The 5237-nt window shown below is 41.9% G+C and overlaps 1 pseudogene across 1 annotated transcript; it reads right to left on the bottom strand.

The window, feature by feature from the left end:
• Positions 1-4568: 4568 nt before the first annotated feature.
• On the bottom strand, positions 4569-4942 carry LOC307191937 (CST complex subunit TEN1-like; annotated as a pseudogene). Its single transcript has one exon. The product of its transcript is annotated as a CST complex subunit TEN1-like (transcript).
• Between the last annotated feature and the right edge of the window lie 295 nt (positions 4943-5237).

Here is a 5237-nt window from a genome sequence, read left to right as displayed (position 1 = left end):
GATTCATATCCAATCAGAAGGAGAAGGATAAATTCACACACAAAAGGAAAAAGAATAGAAAACTCTTCTATCCTATAGTTCTGTCTCCCTCTTCAATCCTCCAACTAGATATATATATATACACATATATTATACCCTTATGACTCAGTCGTCCTTTGCATGATTTTACATATAAATAGAATTCATGTGAAAATTCCTACCTATGTAATATGTCATCTTACATCTTATTGGGATTAAGTTTTGTCAAAAGCAGATAAAACAAACTCAATACATTATATTCAATTCCAAATGAGCTATAGAAAATGTTAACCTTGATTAGAGATGGAAATGACAGTCTAGTACTTTTATGTGGTTAATATAGAAACTAAGAGTTATTACATATTTACTTATTAGTGATATGTATTCTCAAAGTCTGGAGGACTTTTAAAGAAGTGCTGCTGTATTTATCTCTCAGTTTAATCTATGTGTTTTTGAACTGGTATGTTTAATAGAAAAGTGAGGAAGTTGGATGCATTTAGCTTGAATGCCTGCTTAGCTACTGGTTTAGTAAGTTTGTACAAAACACTTGACCTCTTCATGCCTCAGTTTTCTCTTCTGTAGAGTTAGTTAAGAGTATTCTTTTTGAATGGCTGTTGTACTAAATTAGAAAATGTCAAGTCACTTGCACAATGTAAGGATATAATGTGTTTTACATAGTGCTTGCTACATTTGCAATTGAAATTCTCCAGGTCATACTAGTCGATAGTGCTCCTTTGATTCCTATAACCAGGCTCACAGCAGGGTTTGTTGGGAGGATTTTCTGTGCCGGTTGTATCGCCAAAGTCAAGGGGATTTCTAATGCATTTGACTGACAGCCATTTTCCTGTATATTTTCTACTTGATTTCTTGGTCTCATAGGCCACTGAGGTATAATCTGCCCCACCGTCACTTCCTGCACAGACTTACTTGTTCCTTTGTATATTCATGAGTCAGTGTTGCTGCCTTGAACCCAGATGGTATTGAGATCATTAGCACATTCCTCCAAAGCATCTGTCCATTGGTGCTTGGACCCCACCATCCAAGTCCAGGGATGAGATGTGGTTGATGGTTCCTCCCTACTTTCCCCTCACATTGTCAAAACTCCATACAGATGTCAACGGTTTGGTCCGGGCACCAGGTAAGAAAACATCCAGGTGTTTTCATATCCACTCCTCCCACAAACCTTGCCGCAGATAAGGGAGTCCATTCACCCTTCCTGCCTCTCCTCTTCTGTGTAATTTTCCCCATATTTTCTAGCTACTCCTAGCAGACCTCAGCATCTCATAAGCTGATATTTTCTCACGTTTTGGCAAGCCATATGTCCTAAAGTTCAGCTGGATGTGGTACCCTAAGTCAAGTCTTATATTTGAAATTTCTATTTTATTATAGTTTCCAGTGAGATAGATATTAGAACTGTAGATGGCTGTTGTCAATATATTTTGTTTGGCCCAGTCTTGGCTAGCTCAAGCTGGTCCAGGTGAAAGAAGTTCCAATCAAGGAGATTCAAATTTCAAGTATAACATCTGAAATTTAATGTCATATTACTAAAATTATTTTTGGTCCAGAGCACTGGAATTGAATTCAGGGCCTTACAGATGAATGGCAGTGATGTTTTTGGGTTCTGGTCAAACAAGATCAGTTTTATCCTAATTATATTCATTTATATTATGCAAAACACGTATATAATTTTGACTATCATTGATATTCCTGCACTGCTAATGGAGGGTTGATGACCCCTGTCTTTACCAAGAAAATATACATTATCATGAGGTAACTATAGTATCCTCTCTGGGTGGAATACTGTCTAGGCAGCAAATGCAAAAGGACAAAAACAATTAATTTTCTGGAAAGTGTGTTTCTATAATGGCAAATATTGAGATAAAATGGAAAAATTCAGTATATTAACTACATATTTTCAAATACTTAACCAATTGTTGAGTATTTGTTGGACATTTGCTGATTTCCAACATTATTTAGACATAGACCGTGTTTATATTACAACATAACATTATATTATTGGTCATGTTAAACATTTTTTGTAATCAATACATCTTTCTGGAATATATTTAGACCTAGCATATCCCAATTATTGCTATTTTTGTCAATAATTAATGAGGGGACGCAGTCAATAAGATACACAGAACTCTCTTTGTTTTGCATCCATGAAAGTAATATTAACTTGATTCAAAGTATATTTTTTAATGAATTGAATACAAAAGAGTATACATCAGGGCAATTCTTACCTCAAAAATGTGTGTTTTCAACTTCAAGTGATCCACTCTGGCATCCTAGGTTTATCAAATGCCTTAGGCAATTGCCCATCTCCACTTTATTCCACTGTACATTGCATGCACTTCAAAAATTCAATTTTGCATTAAAGTCATTTTGTGTGCTGGGTTGTTATATTAGTTGTCTGCATTGATCTTGCTGACTAGATACTTGATAAAGTTCTACTTTGCTGTACTGCTCAGACACAGCGATGAAATTCTTTCTCCATTAACAGTTCTGCAAATATGTGAGGAAAACTTTAGAATATGAAAACCTACCATGAAACATTTCCCTTAAAACAGATAAACAAGGAGGTATCCTGAGTTTTACTCAAGCATAAAGTGTCAATGTAGTTCGTAGCTCAAGAGAAAAAAACTGCTCATCTGGAGGTAACATAACAGTCAAAACATTTGAGAATATGGTTCATAAATGATGCATTCTAAGAGGTGACAGAACAAAGGTGAATATGGAGCATGCCAATGGTGTGAGAATATAGCGAGAGACAGAAATAGTCACGAGGGGACAGCAGGCAGGAATTGGCTGTCAAACAGGATTACTTTGTAAGACTCAAGGATGCAGAAATAAATATTGAAAACAAGACTGTAGAAAATAAAATGAGAAGGAGAAAAAAGCAGTAAATAGCAATAAGATTAGATCCTCAAATGAAAGATGCAAAAAATCAATTTAAAAATATGTAGTCTCATAAAAGGGGAGAGAGAGGAGGAAGAGAAGAAGGAGGGGAAGGGGGGGATGAGAAAAAAATGGTATAATTTTGTCATCACATATTTTAAACATTTTGTACACACTTCCTCTTATAAGCTGTTCAATAATATTGTCATAGGCAGAATAGAATATTGACTCCCCAGATGTCCACACTCTAATTCTAGGGACCTGGATTTATGTTAGATTACATGGCAAAAGGGAATTTGCAGATATAATTGATTTAAGGATCTTGAGATGGAGTGATTATGTTGGATTATCTGAGTGGACCCAGTGGGATCACAAGAGTCCTTATAAGTGAAAGAGTGAGGGAGGAGAGCCCGGCCAGAGCGAGAAGGACTTGACCAGCCATTGCTGCCTGAAGGTGGAGGAAAGGGCCACCAGCCAAGGTATGCAGGCAGTGTCCAGAATCTGGAAAAGACAAGGAAATGGATCCTCCTCCACAGCCTCCAGAAGGAGCACAGCTCTGCAGACCCTCAATGGGTTTTTAGCCCATTGAGATCCATTTTGAACTTCTGACCTCCAAAACTGCAAGATAATACATTTGTGTTGTTTTAAGCCGCCAAGTTTGCAGGTTAGATCTCTGGTCTGGGGAGCTAAGGTCCTGCATGCCATGCAGCGGGGTCCCCCCATAAAAAGCCAAAAAAAAAAAAAAGCCACCAAGTTTGTAGCAATTTTTTTGTAGCAGCCAGAGGAAACTAATAAAAATCCCATTAAGAGGTTGGCATTGTATCCTCATTACAAATGAGAAAATCTACTCCTTAACGCAATTACACTGCAGAGTCAGAGCTGAAATGCTGGAGGTTCCTCCTCCCCACCCTAATCGAGCATCATTACTTTAAGCTGCCACTTCACTCTAAACATAGAAACCAAATAATTAAGAAATGGAATGATTTTTTTTTCAATGAGCATCTTGAGATAACTGATAGTTTAACAATTTTTTTTTTTGCCAACTATGAACATGTATGTATTTGTGGGCATTTACACACAATTGCAATGATCAGATTTGTTAACTTCATTAAACAATGAAGCCCTTGGACGGAAGGGGCTGTGACGCCACGGGGGTCTAAGGCGGCAAACCAAAATCCAAGTCTGGGAATGACAACCAATCACAAACCGCCAACGAGGCTTTAAGCAAGAGCCAATCAATAATTTCACCGCTTTGCTCCTGCCTTTGCTGTATAAACGCCCCTTCTCGAACTCCTAACCACTTCTGGGTTGGCTCTGCCGGATTCAACTGATTTTTGCTCAAATAAACTCTTAAAATGTTTAATGTGCCTCAGTTTATCTTCTTTTTTTTCCTCTTCGTCACACTGCGCGGCTTTATTCACCAGGACCTTCTGAAACCCTCCAGGACCCACACGAGGCCCAGCCCCCAGCACCCCAGAACCCAGCCTCTGATCTCTAGGCTCCCATTTCTGGGGCGATCGTGATGAACAACCCTCTCCTCTTCTCTCCAGCTCCGAAGTCTGTCACTCGGGGGAAGCTCCAGCATCTCCTCTGCAGCAGCTCCAGGGCAGGTGGGGGAGGAAGAGCGTTGCCACGAGCTGCGGTTTTGCTCTCTACTGGCTGCTGTCCCTCTCTCGCTGGTACAGCCTCTGCTCCCGGATGGCTTGTTCTGACCAGGGGAGAGTCATTCCTCCCACACAAGCCAGCACCCAGGCCTTCACCACGCAGCCTCCATCCTTCTAATGATCCAGCTGCCCAAGGACGGTGTAGAGGGAGCCCACCTGGGCTTGGAACGGTTCCACCAACTTGGTGCAGACGGGGGTCGGGTGCTGGTCAGATCTGTGCCGAGCCATCAGGGTCACTCGGGCCTGCGGCGTGTCGTAGCTGTACAACCTGCCAAACGTTCTCAGCGTGTCCCCATCAGGAACTTGGCCGGCGCTGACCTTCAGGGGAAGTAACAGATCCCCGGTTTGGGCAGCATCATTTCTCCTGTCTGAACGTCGGGTCCTTGGGTTCCTTCTTTCCGCCCCGTGTGGCCAAGTGACGAGGGAGGGGCGGGTTGCCGAGAGCGCCTCGCTTTCCCCCCAGGGCAGTTTCTTGACCTTCTTCCGGGGTCCCCTTGCAGGGGGCGGGGGCCACTCTGAGGCTCCCCTGGCCGAGAGCAGGGGACTTGCCGGCCTCGGCGCGCACACCCGCGCCGCCTCGGCCTCGGCTGCGATCTGTCCCGCCTCAATGGATCTTTTAACGTTTCAATGTTCTAGTGAGGCTGTGCCCACGGGCTG

Source organism: Stenella coeruleoalba (assembly GCF_951394435.1).
Source record: "Stenella coeruleoalba genome assembly, chromosome: 9".
In the NCBI taxonomy this organism is placed as follows: Eukaryota; Metazoa; Chordata; class Mammalia; order Artiodactyla; family Delphinidae; genus Stenella; species Stenella coeruleoalba.
The sequence above is the reverse complement of the archived record's forward strand: the minus strand, read 5'-3'. Positions and strand labels throughout refer to the sequence as shown.